Here is a 19,430-nt window from a genome sequence, read left to right as displayed (position 1 = left end):
GATATGTTCTCTGGCTATACATTTATTTTATTCTATGGAAAATAAACCACTCATATATATTAGGTAGGAACCTTGGTAAATTAGCGAGGCATCACAAGATTATTCTGAGGATTATCTGATTTGTGTGTAAATGCAATGCTGTCTATAGCAGAATCTAGCGTAGTAGCTACATAATGAATATTTGTTGAATGAATAAATAGGAAGTATTATAACTGTACCTTTACATATTAAAAGTACATTTTGATGCATAGAAACACGTGCCTTTCCAATCATTAATTCATAGACTTCTAAGGCAGCAGGCATTAGAAAATCAGTGACTAATTGCCAGCTATCGTGCTAAGCACCTTTATGTGTAATTTCTCATTAAACCTCTAAAGATCACATGGCCAGTTGGTGTCAGTGACAGAGTTCAAATTTAAGTCTATTTGCCTTCAATGATACATCTCTTAACAATTTATCCCACCTTATTGTAGCAATATCACCTGAGTGCACTGCTAAACACAGGGCCACAGTATTTACTCAGTAATTAACAATGAGATGTTTTGTTTTGTTTTGGTGTCTTGTGATCATCTAACCTGAGTATAAAAATAGTAAATGGCTGAGTTCCAAAATATCTATGTTGTATAGGTTAGCATTGCTGCACTTTTATGCCATAGCCCTCCAAAAGCTTTTGGAAAATGGTATTTTTAAAAACCTCATTATAGCATGATGCAATATGCTTTATGAAAAAGACACACTCTTTGTTTATTGGCTTCAAATCAAATATACTATCTAAAACAAGAGAAGCATATTAATTAGAATGCCAGGATAAGGAAAAAATAAGATAATCTAAAAAAATCGTCTCTGATCTTTTCTTTTTTTTGCATTTTGCAAATATATAGCATAATAAATGGTATAACACAGGACTCTTCGGTGCACAGGCAAGACTTTTCACTTTATACTTCTTAACATAATGCAATGATTCCAATGGGCTAACACCTACCTTGTGCACAGAGCAAGGAAGAACAAAAGATTTGTTGTTGTGAAGAATTCTGACTCATATCTCATTTTTATTCCATTCTACAACATAGAGATATCAGTCTTCATCTCAGAGAATACTGGAAAGAAAAGATATTCTTGCATAATTTGCCTCCTTTTTCTTTTCTCTTACAGCTTGCTACTCCTATCTCTTTATATTTGCACGTGTGGACACAGACACCAACCCTCTTTCTTGTTGTAAGTAATCATAGCATATTGCCTTAGTCCACTTGGGCTCCCATAACAGAATACCATCTTAGGTGGCCTTGAAAACCAGATATTTATTTTCTCAGGTTTCTGGAGACTAGAAGTATAAGATCAATGTGCCAGAATGGTTGGTTTCTGGTAAGAGATTTCTTCTTGCTTTGTAGTTGGCCACCTTCTCTCTATGGTCATATTGTGGGGTTAGAGAGAGGGAGTTCTGTGGTGTCTCTTCTTATAAGGGCACTGATCCTATGATAAGGGCCCCACTTCCATGACCTCATATAAATCTAATTATCTCTCAAAGTCTCATCCCCAAAACCCATCACATTGGGGGTTAGGGTTTCAATATATGAATTTTAGAGGGACAAAATTCAGTCCATAGCACATGTGGTGTTATATTTTAATTTTTTAATTAAAATAACTAAGGTACCTACATTATCCTTTCTATTTGTCATTTTTCAATTCAAGTTAACTTTCTGAGTCACTGTTTTTAACAAAATATACATGTTAACAGAATTCAGTTCACTTATGTTATTTCTAGATTGTCTAGCAGATACTGCCTATGGATTTCAGGATTTCACTTAGAGTACATGTTTTCATATAGTCTTAAAACATTGTTTTTGTCTGTTTATGTCTGGATATCCCATGGACAATGACAGATGTGGCCTAATACCCATGTAAATTGCCAAATCTGACTTTGTCTAATTTACATATTCAGGTGAAATGCTGAAGAATCAGAATTAATTTCCCAGAGGTATTTTCACATTTATAAAATATATGCCAAATCACAAAGAAAAGAGTGATTTCTCAGTGAAGACTTTCTGATTGCTGTCTGTGTTGCGCCATCATTATTCTCCCTCCCCTGGAAGAACAGCTAGAACTAAAACAGTCCATTTTTTATCACTTTGTGTGGTGCTACTTATCTCATTTATCTCATCTATTTTTGTGTGATGTGTATTGGCCATTGTTAGTTGAATTTTGGCTTTGAACTTAAAATTCAATTCAGGAAAGTGGAGATTCTTTTTTTTTATCATTGAGTGTCAGGCAGATATAAGTTATATGCTATGGAAGACTCATATGCTTTAAGCAGGTGTGTAACATGCATACACACACACACACACACACACACACACACACAAGAAGTAACAATTCCAGATCATTTGTTTAAAGAGCTAAGACTCTGGGACTATTGGTCTCCAAATCATTGGAAGTAAAACCCACATGTAAAGTCAGTATGCATTAGTGTCCATGTGTAAGAGAAGGAAGTCTTATTTGATGTTCCTGAGACTCAGAAATGGTTGCTTGAAACTTGGATTATCTTACAGAATGCACAGACTGAGAAAAATATTTGCAAAAAAAAGCATTTTTCATAAAAGATTTATATCCAGAATATGCAAAGAACTCTTAAAACTCAACAATAACAAAACAAAACCTGATTTAAAAAATGGGCAAATGATACGAGCCGACATCTAACCAAAGAATATATTTAGGCGCCAAAGAAGCATATAAAAAGATACTTATTCTCATATATTAGGGAATTTCAAATTAAAACAACCATGAGATACCCCTACACATCTATAAGAATGCCTATGCTCCAAAAACCTGAAAACACCAAATGCTGACAAGGATTGGAGCAACAGGAGTTCGCTTACTGCTGGTGGGAATGCTAAATTGTACAGCCATTTTGGAAGAAAGTTTTTCCCTTTCTTTCAAAGGTAGTAATAGTGTTTGGACATGTTCTAGTAATCAAGATCCTAGGTATTTATCCAAATAAATTGAAAAGTTATGTCCACACAAAAACCTACAGCTTTATTTATAATTGCCAAAGACAGAAAACAACTAAGATGTCCTTCAGAAGGTGAATTGGTAAGCAAACTGTAGTATATCCATGCAATGCAATATTATCCATTAATAAAAACAAATGCTCTATCAAGCCATTAATAAACAGGAAGTACCTTAAATGCATATTGCTTAGTGAAAGAAGCCAGTTAAAAAAAGCTACATACTCTCTGATTATAATTTTATGACATCCTGGAAAAGGCAAAGATATAAAGAAAGTAAATGTTCAGTGGTTTCCAGGGATTTGGGAGAAAAAGAAAAGGAAGGATAGGTGAAGAAGTAGGCATTTTTAGTAAAATTATTTTATATAATATTGTAATGGTAAATATATGACATTGTGCATTTGCAAAACCTCTGGAACTATACAGCACAAAGAATGAACCTTAATGTAAATGATGGACTTTAGTTAGTAATATCATATCAAGGGCCACCTAGATGGCTCAGTCAGTTGAGCATCTTACTCTTGATTTCCACTCAGGTCATGATATCACAGTTCCTGGGATCCAGCCCCATGCTGAACTCTGTGTTGACAGTGCAGAGCCTGCTTGGGATTCTCTCTCTCCCACTGCCTTCTTTCATTCTGTATCTCTCAAATAAAAACAAATACACTTAAATAGTAATAATGATAATAATAATAATAATAATATCAGTATTGGTTTATCAATTGTAACAAAAGTGCCACATGAATGCAAGATGTTAACAGTAGGGCAAGCTGTGAGCAGGAGAGAGAAGGAATATTTGGGAAGTCTTGGTACCTCCTACTCAATTTTTCATACACCTAAAAACCATTCTAAAAATAAAGTTGATTTATTGAAAAGAAATGGAAGTGGTTTCCCACTTCTCTCAACTTTGAATGGTATAAATACTTATTTATAATTATTTAAGGTTACTAATTATTGCCAGAAAATCAGCAAACTGGGGGAGAGATTATATTTAATAAACAGATAAATTAATTCCTGCAGATCTAATGCTAATTCAGGAAACAAAAAAAAATATGAGAAACTTACTAAGCTTAAGAAAATATAATAAGTGGCACTTGGGTGGCTCAGTCAGTTAACCATCCAGCTCTTGATTTTGGCTCAGGTCATGATCTCAGAGTCATGGGATCAGCCCCTCTGTGGGGCTCTGTGTTGAGCATGAAGCCTTCTTAAGATTCTCTCTCTCCCTCTCCTCTGCCCCTCCCCCACACATGTGCACATACTCTTTCTGAAAGAAAGAAAGAAAAAAGGAAGGAAGGAAGGAAGGAAGACAATGTAATGGTTATTTGAAACTTCTTTATAAAGCCACATCTAAGTTTAAATATATTTAGGACACAATAAAAGACTTATTTTCTATGATGTAAAACACTATGTAGTGACCCTTGACCAAATCACAATGCAAAAACGGAAAGAGATGATAACTGTAAAATAAAAGTAAAAAAGACAAGATAAAATGACTTCAAGAAATCCAGTTACTGTTTATTGTGAGTTCTGGAAAAAGGAAATCTAAATCACAGAAAACTTAGCAAAAAAATGTATTGCATTTTTGGTGAGTATGTTAGGTAGAAAATACAAGTTTTTAGGCTAGGTTTTTACTACATGGTTACAAAAATCTAAGAAAGATAATATGTACGTAGATTGAATGAAGTAAATATATTCATTCAGAAGTTAGAGGTAACCATGAAGCAACATTATATAGAGGAAATATGAGAAACTATGAGATAAGAAAGTACATGTAATGGTTGGATAACATCTGAGCAATAGTCAACATGAACTAGCAAAAGGAGAACTCACCACAATTTTAAAAAGTTCAAAAATACTGCAGTAACTAGAGGTAAACTAGCCTCGAGAGATCTTTTTTATAAAATGGGAATATTAAACACATATTATCAGCTAATGAAAATGCACTATGTGGAACAGACTGAATGTGCAACAGAGAAAGTTTGTTATATTTGATAGAGGAAGTCATTAAACTATATGGTCAGGGACAACAACAATGTTTGATTTAGGAAGAGAAAGATCAATTATTTCAGCTTATGAGTGTACACAAACAAGGCTTATGTTTACAGTAATGTTTCTAAATTTGCAAAAAGGACAAGAATTTGTGGGAAATTATGCAGATTGCTCCAATTATCTTGTAGAAGAAGGAAACAGTTTTCTTTTGAAAGTACAGTTGGGATTTCTATTGTTGCTCTTTGCTTTTGGAACAGGGCCTGAGAAATAAGTGAGGGAGGGTATAGAGGTGGAATAGATGGATAAATGGTTCAGAGGACACTGTTTAGTTTGAAAATCAGGAATTTTAGTGGTAACCCACTAGTTGAATGATTTTCTCCAACTGTACTTAGGAATGCAGATGTAGGATGGTAACAGGTTCGAGTTTTTTCTTTTTTCTCTCTTTCTGGGTCTTTATGGTTGAAGTAAGGTGTGAAAGGTAAAATGGTGTTAAGAGAACATATGAATATAAATATACAACATAAGATACAGATGGACTGGCACCCTGGCTGATCTACATTCTGACAAACATGGAGAACTCAAAGGAACATAATTCTCTGAGGTCTAGAATCTGAATGGGAGTGAGAAGAAGAGATAAAAAGTTATGTATGAGTTTGGGGCTAAAGGCAGTAGTATTGAATTTTAGTATTCACACGGTGAAGTAGCCCTTGGGGGTGAGAATATCTATGTCAGTATTTCCCAAAGTATGATCAGGAGAACTACCTGAATCAAAATTGCTTGGAATTTTAACCTAACAGAAACTTTCAGGGGCTGTCTGGACATCAGTATTGCTAACAAAGACCCAGATGATTATTTGGTAGTCATAGTTGAAAAACCACTGATAAAAGTTATGACCAGTAAAGAAATAGCAGAAGCTGAGGTGAAGTTCACTGGACTTTGGAAATTATAAAATAGCAAGGGTAAGATTCTAAAACAGTGAAATCTTTGACATTAACAAGAAAGGTTAAAACAAAGAGGGCAAGAAAGAATACGTATCTTCTTAATCCATCAAATAGATGGACATGGCCACAAGTTAAGTATGGCTTTTCTTGCTAATTTTTGATATTCTGAATTCAACAACATGACTAGATAAATAATCCATGTAGATAAGCTTGGGAACCCATGAATCAGAGTTCAGATTAAATACAGGGGTGCCTAGGTTGCTCAGTCAGTTAAGCAGCAAACTCTTGATTTTGGCTCAGGTCATGATCTCATGGTTGTTGGAATCAAACCTGGTGTCCAGCTCTGCGCTGATGGCACAGAGCCTATTTGGGATCCTCTCTCCCTGCCCCCACTCTTTCTGCCCCCCCACTCATGCTCTCTTTCTGTCTCTCAAAATAAATAAAAAAAACATTAAAAAAAAACCTCAAACGTGAATGCTGAGCTCTATGGAGCAGCCACTAGTTCATTCAATATGCCTTGATCAAATAGATACATCAAGTTTATGATTAATGTCACCAGCCCTTGATATATAAGAAAGTTTGATATTCCAGAGCACCCAAAGTATCTCAATTCATCATTCCTGCACTATCATAGGGGTTGATTGGTAAAGTTAAAAGTTTAGCATAGTCTCAAACTTATACTTAAAGGAAATGAGATAAATACTCAAGAAGAACGATATTGAGGACAATTTGCATTTCTGGAGCAGCATAGTAGGGAACAGGGAAAGTCTGGGGCTGGTTGCCATCACAAGCACACTGGTAGGCCAACACTAAGCCATCCTAAATAGCATATGACAAAATACAGGCTTATTTTTCTACTGTGGTTGACTGTTATAAGGAAGCACATCATGCGGTTCCTTTCGTGTGCAGAATTAGATCAGGAATATGTAAGAGTAAAACTCAAGAGTTTGGCAGCCATGACTTCATCTGGAAGGGCTACCAAAATTCAGACATTCAGAGGCGAAGCCATTTAACTTTCAAATGAAGCACCAATTACTATTAGCATGACCTTTCATTTTCAATTCTGTCTGGTATGGAAGGAAGTGCATCTACTAAGAAAGCAGTTTTGCATAAAGAAAACATGAGGTGGTTTGACTGATAATGTTGAGCAGAGGAGAACATGTATTCACAAGAAATTTAACCAAACAGAAAATAATCAAAATCACAAATCTAGGGACCTCCAAGGCATTGAATAGTATGTAATGAAAGGTATGTTTTAAATATTAATGCCAGCTTTAGAGAGTTTTTCTTTCTTTTATTCCTCATATTTTAGTTCCTCAATATTAGAAGTCTCCAGACAGAAAATAAGGAATAGACTGAAAAAGTTAATTGATCTCATTGAATTTGGTTAGAGTTGTGAATAGAGGGATTCCACTGTGTTCCAGAATTTTGGGTTACACTAGACTCCAATGAAAAATATCCTCATATTTTAGCCTGTGTGTTGGCTGGGGGTGGGGGGGGGGGGCTGGTGTGTGTGTGTGTGTGTGTGTGAGTGGGGAAAATAGGGAAGAAGAGAATACAATTGTGTTTGTGACATATATGTATAGTGTCACATGTACAAAGTCGACAACTTCATTATTATTGTGTATTTGGAGATGGGCTTATTGAAATAAAGGAGGTCAGGCACTAAGAGCTGAATTTGTTCAAACTATTTTTTAATATGAGGAAGATCCCTGACATATCCATTTTTTGAAGCAGTCGTGAGATGTGCTATTACACCTATAGTGTTACAGTGCTCTTGGCTGTGTATAGAAATGTGAGATGGTTAAAACATAACATAACCAAAATTTCCTTAATAGCTCTATTAGTTCAAAATTTGCGCCAAAATGAACAATTTACAAAGATGCTCTTTGATTCAAATGTAACAGACAAGTATAGATAGTTAAGTTGTATAAAGAGCAAAAGGAAATATAGAAAAGTTGCTGCTGCTAACACTCACCACTGTGTAGTTGTTAACCTAGGTCTATTACTATTATTTTTACCCAATCCAAGTAATCATCCAAACAAATGGATCTTTGGATCACAAAGTTATTTCCTAAAATATTCAACACAGTATTTTTTAAATGTTTATTTGTTTATTTTGAGAGAGAGAGAAAATGTACACAAGCAGGGGAGGGCAGAGAGAGAGGAGGAGACAGAATCTCAAGTAGGCTCCATGCTGTTAGCACAGACCCTGACATGGGGCTCTATCCCACGAACCATGAGATCATGACCTGAGCCTAAATCAAGAGTCTGACACTTAACTGACTGAGTCACTCAGGAGCCCTTCAATGTGATATTTTTAAAGTTGTTAGATGAAAGTATGGGTGTTTTGATATTATTAAAGTAGTGTGATTGTCATCAAAACTCAAAACCAAAACCTACCCTAAATCAGTGTTTCTAATTACCTGGAACAAATTCTAATGCTGACACATTGTCAACTGCTGGTAAGTAAAATCCTGCTATAGTGGGCCTACCTGAATGCTGCCACCACTCAGATACTCAGCTGGTGCCCTAGAAATTTCTTTGGTTAAGCAACTGAAAATTAATTCCTGGCATGGCTGGCTTATCTAAGATCCTGTGCTCCCTATTGGGGCAGCACCTATCTTGAAGGATTAGTGCCACACCAATTGTGAAAGATTCTGAACATTGCCTGTGTCCTAAACTATCATCATTTGAGCTATTTAATGTATTTGAAAGATGACATAACTGCCAAGAGCAGTGAGAAAAGAAAGCAGAGGAACACTTCTTTAAAAATCTGTATTGATGCATAAACCCAGTTTTAGGAAACTGGAGTGAATTACATGCAGCTATGTGGTTTTGATAAGCTAATTTGGGCTAAAATAACTTCACACCAAAACAAAACACTTAACAACTGCAGGAGTACATCAATGAGAGAAAGGCAACAAGGGAACTCAGGACTTAGCATTTGTCTCAAATGCCTGGTGATGTTCTGGCTTAAGTTGCTAGACTGCTGCTGGATAGTCTCCATGTTGGCTGTCAGAGGGGAGAAGGAAAAATGGAGGAGACAGCTGGGTCTGCACACAGGGGCGTGCCTTGGGACACATTACTGCCTAAATAGCATATGTGCAAGACAGAAAGGAGACCTCTAAAATCATGCCTGGAAGTCATCTCATGAACTAGGCTGTGGCTCACAGCACCAGAATGGTATGAAAAGGAAAGAAATAAAGAATGAGCTGTGCACATCATATTTGACACCCTGGTCCTGCCAATGGGTAAATCACCGTGCTTCAGTCTATCATTCAGCTTAGTATTAATATAAGTGAAGTTTTCTTTTTTTTTTTAAAGTGAAGGTTTCTTAATTACTTAAGAATTTGGCCTTATTCATGCCTACAAATATTATAGGGATAATAAGCCTAGGGTTTTTATACATGTTTCTTACATTTTGCACATCTACTTTTAAACTCCTTTTTGCATACATGTTGCAGGGGACAGAGCAGAGAATATAAAGAAGGAGAAAGGATGATTATGAGGGTAAGACTTCACAAGGAAGTGGGAACTTGAAGGCTAGAATCTGGTGCTTAGTTTTAGACACACGATTTTCTTCCCACATTTATTTTCCCCAAGTTTTCAAAAGCACTGGTGTATAAACTAGGATTTCTTTTTTTTCCATACAGAATCAGAGCGAGGAAAGTTACCTGAAGGCTGTTGATGGGAACAAGCTATGGGGCTTGTAATACCCACCACTGCTGTAAAAAGGTATTTGCTATCTAGTTCGAAACACACAGTTTTGTTTGTCTCAGGACAAGGTCCTCTGGAGAGGGCTCAAGAAACACTGCTAAATACTTACTCTAAGAAAATTTCTCCTCATTTAGCTGATATTATTGTTTACAAAGTTATCTACATGAAACTTCCTTTAGCCAGGTTTAAAATTACCTAGTAGTGGTCTTGACTAGTTTTAGGAACATTATCAGACTTCTATTTATAGAAAATATGTTGGGATGAATCATTTCCACAGATATTAAGTCATATCAATTGAGTGTTGAATTTTGAAACTTAATTATCAAACGGTCATTTTATAATCAAGCTCTGTAAGAAAGTTACTCTAGTCCCATATAATCCAAAAGCATTGTTGTACCATTTAATCCATACAAGTCTGGAGAACATGTAGGGTTTTTCCTTGAGGTTGCCATGTTGTTTGGTTTGTTTGACCGATACTTTTCATTTTTTCCTGGTCACTTATTGTCATGTATTTATACCATCCACCATTCCATCTATTGCCTCCACTTACTGATTTCTTAGCCACACTTCATCATTAACTTAAGGTTTTGTCAATAGACTTGTCATTCTTCTCTTCAGATAAAACCTATGCATATGTCATACAAAATAAATTCAGCATCCTAGCAGACACCCAGTGTGGGGAAATAGGTGCTATCTACATAAATGGGTTAGAAAAAAGCTTAGGGCCGAAAGCCTCCACCACAGGGTGAATGCGCCCGAGGTTAGCTTGCAAGATATTGTAATGGGATCATGAGTAACTAGTTATATCACCTGCAGGAAACTACTTTCCATCTGGTGCCAATCAATGTACCTTGATCACAAACATCACTTGCCCCCCAGACCCTTTGCTTCTTACACACACAAATTAATGATTACTGTCTGATTGTTTTCTTCACGTTCACCACGTGGGTAGTATCTTGTGAGCTCAATAAATATGGAGATGAAACCCCTGTTCGGGGCTCTTCTCTTCTCCTGGACATTAGCCTCTCTCCCATTCAGTTCTGCATCCGCTGTCCTGCTGGACAAGAGAGAACTCCAGACTTGTAGTCTGCGACAACCCAGCTTGTGAATTTCTTTGTTCCTTAACATTCTAAACTACTGGGACCTTCACCATGACTCTATCTCAGCCACTCATTTCCGTAATTACCTAGAATTGCTGCAATTCTAAACTCAAAATCTGATACCTGCTCTCACATCTAGGTTTATCCCCGAAGCTCTGACATGTGGCTGCCCACTGTGTTGGTTTTGCATCTTACTGAGAACTCTAGTCTTATGACCTCTCTAAGACCTTCACATTGATTAGCCTCCTCCCCAAGTCCCCATTACTGTATTTTTTTATCTTCCTTATATTTCTAAATTCTACGGTACATCTTTTTAATCTTCCTCTTGCCAACATCCTCAAATTCTTTCCTTATTTGCATGTCTATTACATGCTGCCAATAAACTGCAATTTTGCAAAAGTCTAAAATATTGGCTGCTCAGCTTTTCTACCCCTCTTTTAAATGCTGCTGGAGAAAACCACATCTTTAGGCAGACTGGTGGCATCACACTCCATGAATCATTCTGTATTTACCTGGTCACAGTAACTATTTAAAATAGTCTCTAATTTCCTCAAATAATCTATTCTACCATATCTTCCCCTTATTCAAAGCAACACGACAGAGAAACAGAAGTGTCTTCCCAGGAACATTACTAACTTTTTGCAACGATGCCATATTGGAATGCTATCTCTTGATGACAACACTTTAAAAAAATTTTTTTAATGTTTATTTATTTTTGAGAGAGAGAGAGATAGAGTGTGAGTGGGAGAGGAGCAAAGAGAGAGAGAGAGAAAGACACAGAATCTGAAACAGGCTCCAGGCTCTGAGCTGCCAGCACAGAGCGTGACGCAGGGCTGGAACTTGGGACTGGTGAGATCATGACCTGGGCCAAAGTCAGACGCTTAACTGACTGAGCCACCCAGGCGCCCCTTGATGACACCACTTTAGCAGACTTGCTATCCTGTATCTTTCTGTGGACTTGTCTATGCCCATCAATGTTTAAACATGTTTGAGGGTCTCACAAATTTAAAAATCTATTCCTTCATGTTTTCCTCAAGGTAATAAGCAAAACAAAAGAAAACAACTTATTTTTTTCAACCTTTTCATAAGTAAGTTGCCTGAAACAATTTTATATATCTGTTGTCTTCAATTTGTACCTAGCCTGGACTTCTACAGTAAGGAATATAAGCTACGGTTGCATGGAAAGTGTTCTTGTCTGAGTCACGGAAGGCACACTTGCTTTTGATTCCAATTAATATTTCTTAGAATTTATCACACTTGAGCTTTCCAGAGCACTTGACCTTGTCGACTACATGATAATCGTTAAAATGTACTTTGCCCTTGACTTCTAGAGGCTATATTCTTATTATCTTCCCAATACTCTGAAAACACTTTCTCAGAATTCTTGTTAGGTTTTCTTCTGTCACCCATTTTTAAAATATTGGTCTTTTTCACACATTTTGTCCCTGGAACTTTTGTTCTCACCATATATATTTTTTTTCTGGGTAAACATCATTCAAGTATCTTCACTTGTTAATCTTTTTCAGTTCAGATACACCCAAGACAATGAGTAATAATAATAATCATTAAAATAAATAATAATCAATAATAATCAATATAATCAATAATAATCATTATAAAGACTGTTATTTTTTACTACAGATAGTTCCTCCACTCCACTAAGAATCTTGCGAGGTGTTAATGTAGAAAATGTAGAGTGTAAACATGGTATCCCTGAGGTGATTATGGGTTTCATTGATTTATTTTTTTTATTCTAAACTCCAAGTATATATATTAAAATTCCTATTGGACATACCATTTGGTATTATCTCTGATATTTCAAACTTCTCTTGTGAAATATCAAACTTATCATCCCTCCCTATTTCCCCTATATCAGTCAGGATAATAAATGGTATAGGAGCAACAATTAAAAAAATCTTATACAATAAAGATTAACACAATGTGATAGATCAAAAAAGGCCCTTTAAAGATGTCCATGTCCTAATTTCCTGGATCTGTGAACATGGCACCTTTTCCAGATGTGATTAAGTTAAGGATTTTTAAAATGGGGAGATTATTCTGAATCATTTGGGTTAGTACAATACAAATCAAGGCTTATAAAGCTTATAAGAGGGAGCAGGAGAGTCAGTCAGAGGAGGAGATGTCACAGCAGAAGTAAGAATCAAAAGTCAGAGAGGGAGATTAGAAGCTGCTATGACACTGGGTTCAAAGATGGAGGAAGGCACCATGAGCCAGAGAATACAGTAGCCTCTAGAAGCTGGGAAAGGCAAGAAAATGAATACTCCCTTGGAATCCCCAGGAGGAGTGCTGTCCTTCTCAGCAATTTGATTTTGGACTCACAAGATTCACTTCTTTTGAACTGCAGAGCTGTGACTTAGTGAATTATTGTTGTTTTGAGCCAGTAACTTTGTCATAATTGGTTACAACATCAATAGGAAACTGATAAAACAATAAAGATTTAATTGTTACAACTATAATCCAGAACAGATTCTCCTTGCTCTTATCCAAGTGATACAGATTTCTGGTATTTAAAATATGTAGTTCTAATATCACCAAAGAAGAAGAGAGATTCTGGGCACTCATACTCAAAGGTTTATGGTAAAGGAACACCTGGGTGGCTCAGTCCCCACCCAGTTAAGCGTCCAACTTTGGCTCAGGTCATGATCTGAGGGTTTGTGGGTTCAAGCCACGCATCGGGCTCTGCACTGACAGTGTGGAGCCTGCTTGGGATTCTCTCTCTGTCTCTCTGTCCCTTCCCTATTTGTGTTTTCTCTCTCTCTCTCTCTTTCAAAATAAATAAATAACTTAAAAAAAAAAGGTTTATGGTAAGGCCTAGAAATGTGTACATCCCATTCAAATATTCAAATGATAAGGGAGCCTAAGACATGTAGTTTTGATGTACATCCAGAAAAAGTAACTGATATTAGTGAACATCTAGCAGGTCTCTGCCATCATCCATCCTCCTGATCATCACATACTTATTTAATTTTTCTCTTGTACATAGAACAAACTAACTCTTTCCCTAAAGAACACTCCCAGAGTCCCATACAGTCACTGCATTCAGGGCAAGGGTGAGTAAGGCTTTCTGGATAATGTTCGATTATTTCCACTGAAGTCCAGGTGTTTGTTTTTGTTTTGCTTTGTTTTGTTTTTCTGGCAACCAGTAAACTAAAAAGACAAGTTATCTGTGCTCCATTTCTATTTACACCCCCCTTATACAAAGATGTAACAAGGATGAGATAACCCCAATAAATTATCCCTTTTGAAAAAAGAAAAATAGGAAACAGTACTTCACAGCAATTCTGAGATTCTTCTGAGCAAATACTGTGAGGGGACCCCCTCTCCTGGAGATGGCAGAGATTTAATTAAACCTTGATTCTACTATCGGTGGGAAATGGCCTTATGCACTGTTCTTCATAGTCACATTGTTCTAATGATCTTTTTTAGAAAGATCCCCATTCATAATTTTCATAGTCACATCTGAAACATTGTTGTTCTTAAGGTAGTTACCATTAGGTTGAAAGAAGAAAGCTTGGTGCTGAGAAAACAGAGAAATAAAGCAAATTTGAGAAATGTGTCAAGGTAAAAACTTTGGGTAGAATTCCTGAAACATAGACCAACAAGAAATAATAGTTTAAAAGCTTTGTTAGAATGATATTGGCAAAGAAATCACAAGCCCTGACCCCTTGGCTTCTACCAATGGGAAAAACAAACACATGAACAAATAAAAAACAGCTAACTATTCAAGACTTAAAACAGACTCTGAACTTTGCTTTTTATGATCAGAGGGCAGCTTTTGAGGACTATGCAGTCTCAACGGAGGTCATTTTCCACAGAACCGTAACTCAAAAAAGTTTACGAGTGCCAATGTTTTTCATTGTAGACAACCCATAAAAAATAGGACATTCATGATTCAAGGTTGGTGGTGAAAATTTAAATGGATGATCCCATTTACAGTTGATAATTATTTTCCCTTTTCTATTCTTATCATCTTGATTTCTTCAGGGCCAGTGCATTTCATGAAAGGGTTCCAAAATACGTGCATTTTTAAGTGGGAAATCAGAAGGGTGTCAAAGCACAAGGGTATTTTTGAGAGAATAATTTGTGACTGCAGACAAATGGCTGGGAATACAGACTCCGGCAAAGATATGCCAGTATATCATCAGTTTACAAAAGCCAGATAAAACCCACTTGCCCTCACTGGTCAGCATGCCAGAGAGAGAAGCAGGTCACCGATTTTCTACAGGCCCCAGAGTGTTCAGAGAACCTCATCTCTTGCACCACATGAGTCATGGTTACTTCTCCATTTTTTCATACATCCATATGACACATCAAAAAGGAACACATGAGAAATTAAAATAACTTTTTATCTTACAAAGTAAGTTACCAAAAGTCATAGTTATTAGCTTGGGCACGGATGACTGGAATTGGCCATTATGACATCTCTCTGCTCCCACCTTGCCCCACTCTCCTTTTTAAGGAGATAAAATCAGTAGTTAAAAAATAAAGGAAACACATTTTTTGCACATATAATTTAATACGTAGGTAAATTTATGACCTCACTAGAATTATAGCACAGTTATTCCATTATTGTGAAGTTTTAAGTGAAAAATACAATTACTTTAGGTTGCAGTATTCTCATTGATTAATTGAAAGCAAGAGACTTTTTGACTGCTATGTTTCCTCCCTATTCTAAAATTATGTTTAAGTCCTTTTATCTTCAAGCCTTTTTCTCCTGCCATACCATTTAGATATAAGGACTAAAATTATTACATCTTATTTAGTCTCTCTTTGGTGAGTTTGTTTGTGTAGCAATATAAATAAGTTTCTCAACATCTAAACAATTAGAAGGATATACAGTTGGGTTCTTCTAGGTGGGAAGAAAATAAATGCCTTCAACTTTAGCATAAACACATTAGCTACATGTGAAGATTTAAACCATCTAATTTACATAATGAGCATTTTATGCCACATTATTTGCACCTGGTTTACAAATTTACTGAGCTTTTCACAACAATTATCAATGATCATATCAAAATGTCAAATGTCCCAAAGTGACATTTCACTAGGCAGTTATCAAAAAGATTTGTTTTCCTTTTGATATTTGTTGACAGTTTAATTTGTTGCAATTTATTATGTAAAAAGAACTATTGACAAAAAAGTGTCATTTTCTTTCTTATTTTAGTCAAGGAAAGAATGAAGAAAAAAAAGATGCAGTTTAGACCTCTCAAAATCACATTTAATACTGTGACATAAACAAATGCGCACATCTTTTAAAATATATTTATTAAAAAAATAACTAGGTTAGAAAATGCAACCAAAATAAGCATACCAAAATACATTTTACACCCTCTCACTCCATAAACAATCACTGTTACATTTTTTCTATTATTCTTAGCATCTAAAAATTTTAAATCCTTATTCTTAAATAAAAATAGATCAAATATACACCCAGTTTTGTAAGTGTGCTTTCATTTATCAATATATCGTAAGTTCAGACAGATTTCTGGTAAACAATTTACTATTTATATTGCAATTCATTGTATTATACTATAAGCAAAGCCCTATTTAGGTAATTATAGTATTGCAAATTTTCCTCTTGTAATGAAGACTGTGATGAATATTTTGCAGTTCAATCCCACCTAGACGTATAGACATTTCTTTGACACAAATACTTTGAAAGTATATTTATAGGTTAAGGTCTAATATAAAATCTAATGCTTTTAACTACTGTTGCTAAATAGCATTTAATAATTATTTCAAGGGAAAACTACACTTACAAATGCTAACCATTTTGACTATCTTTGGATCATTTCTATTGTCTATGTTTTATTATGTGACATTAATGCATTAGTACATAGATATATGTACTCAGCAGTATTATTGAAACTTTAGTCAAACTAATATTTTGAAATATATTGAGCCAGAGGACTTTGTTTGTATAGGATATCACAAAAATCTTAAAGTATTATTTCAGATAATTAAGAAAGATAAAGTGTTTTTTCTCATATTGGGCAAACATTGGAGTTTGAGGTTGAGTTGTCTGCCATACATGAAAAGAAAAGGGGGATTTGTTGAACATAGATAAATATCAAAAAAAAATTCATAAATAAGGAATTAGAGGTTTTCTAATGAAGAATGGTGGAAGAATTAGCCAATTATTGGTTAGGTAGCTCATGATTCTGGAGTTGATCAATGTCTGAAATGTTTCTCTGTGGAATTAGTATATATTTAAAGCTTGCCAAGCCTTCAGTTTTCATGCTGTTGTGGAGGACAGCGTCAATGAACCTGATTTTCTCCTCAAAGCCTATACTAGAATTATATGTAAGGCTCATCTCAACAAGAGAGGGGAATATGCAGGTTAGTTGTAGAGACATGAATCTGCCTTGCATCCGTCATTTCTTGAAACCACAAGCCTAAATCTGGACTAACCTAGACTCTCTCTGTCTGTAGCACACATGAGAAATACACCCTTTGGATACATTTTAAAACTGCTAATTTCACCCTGGTTCATCTCTTACCCAGGTTTTTGTGTTTTGATTTTGTGCTTTTAAATAGGTAGATATCACTGTTTTTTAATTAAAAATATGGATGGCCTACAGATTATATAAGCTCTTCCCTCATTTCCCTGGAGTCTAAATACTGATTTAGAACAGGCTTTCCAAGTATATTAGAAAGACACCTTATTTATTTGTGGCATATTTAATACAGACTTTCTCTAAAATTTAAGACCAATATTTATATAATTAAAGACGATAACCAGTTTTTTAAAACGGTAATTAATAATATGCCAAATGAACAACAAGTCTGTCTGGCATTGTTCAGAGAAGCTTATTCAATAGTATTTACTGGACACCAGACCAGCTATGTGCCAGTCCTTTTGTTTTGCTCTTTGGCTAAAGTTACATTCTTAGGGTCACATAATCCCCCCAACATGTAAGAAATACAAGCCCAGTATCTGAGCTCAGGAGATGAGTTCAGTTTATGAGGAATAAAAAAATGTACTCAGGATCACCCTTTGGAAAAAATAAATAACCAAAATGTAAAATAATTGATAGTATTAGTGATTACAAATGATCTTACTAATGACCTTAATGATTGTTTTTTTTTTTTTTTTATGTGAGCATTAATATTTAGACAAAATCCCTTAGTTTGTAGCTGATTCAGAGCCTGTGAGTTGTGATATCGATCATACCATTGATTTGTTGTCTGGCACCAAGAAAGGCACTTAATAGCTGTCAGTTAGTACTTCTGAAAATATGGAGTTGAATGTGCTCATGATATTGTTTTGACAATTTAGTGGTAAAATGTCAAAATATTCACAAATCAACATATTTTAATAATGTCTTTTTCATGTGTTGCTAACATGAATGCCAATGTGTAGTCACATTTTAAAAACTGCTAATTTGTCCTTTCTTCTATGATGCCCATCATTTAACAATTGATAGAGAGTAGAACTTCCTGGAAACACAATGAAAACCTATTCAAGGCAAAATTAAAAATATATTTTGGTTAATGTTTTGAACCTTTGTATGAATTTCAAGAAAAGTAACTAATATCCATGCTCTGATGATACAGTAAGCATTTACCTCTGCAAAAGTGTGATTTTGAAACTGAGATCTCAGAGAAAACATGCATAAAAATTAAGTAACATTTAAGAATTTAAAGATACTCTATTACCAGAAAATTAGGGCTAACAGATCTTACAGTGTGAGCACGTGCGCACACACACACACACACCCATAGTTGAGCTTAGGCTGTAATTCCTGGCTGCATTAAATGTTCTACATAATGAACTGAAAAAGAAAGAAATGAACTTTTCAGTAGGCACTTATAGTAAGCCAAAGCACAGGGTTTTTATTCACTCTGCCATAATTCATTAATTAAGAGAGAGGAGGAAAAGTAAGAAACCAAAAAATGCATTTAGCAGCTACTATGAATTAGGCCTCATTCAATTTAGTTTATACAACCATGTGAAGTAGAAAGCAGCTGGGGAAAAAATTTAAGGGTTTTCTGAAGAAATTAGAAAAAATGAGGGAGAGGGCTAAAATGGCTTTCTGACAATTGGGCTAATTAATTATACTAGTAGCATACGATAAAAGTAAATGATAATGTGTACTAATAGTGGAGGTCATGTAGTAGACTTTAAAGGAAAACTCAAGGAGTTTGACCACAACCAACTCCAAGAAAAATGACTAATCTAAACTTAGATATGGAAATTTGTAATACAAGAAAATCAAACTGAATTTATTATAGTTAATGGCAAATTTTTTGCCAAGGGAAGGTTCATGGTTAACACGAGTTAAGAAAATAAAGGCTAGAGAGGGAGAGTTTAAGAGTGTTTTTTTAGCACCACCCAGCTGAAAGAGAGTATCTGAATCTAGATGATAGTAAATGATTATCAATGTTGTTACATTGGTGAGTGCTTCTTTTTTTTTTCTTTTTTTTTTAGGAGATAGATGATTAATCAATCTTCTCCAGGTCTCCATTGTTTGGTTAAAATATTGCTTATTATTACTTAATTATTCCTTATGTCTTTTCCCCCCACTTTACCAGGCACAGTGGTTCCAAAAGTGTTGTTACAGAAATGGCAGAGACCATTTCTTTTCTTTCTTTTCTTTCTTTCTTTCTTTCTTTCTTTCTTTCTTTCTTTCTTTCTTTCTTTCTTTCTTTCTTTC

This window comes from Panthera uncia (genome assembly GCF_023721935.1).
Source record: "Panthera uncia isolate 11264 chromosome A3 unlocalized genomic scaffold, Puncia_PCG_1.0 HiC_scaffold_11, whole genome shotgun sequence".
NCBI classification, from domain to species: Eukaryota; Metazoa; Chordata; class Mammalia; order Carnivora; family Felidae; genus Panthera; species Panthera uncia.
Note: the sequence above shows the minus strand (reverse complement) of the source record.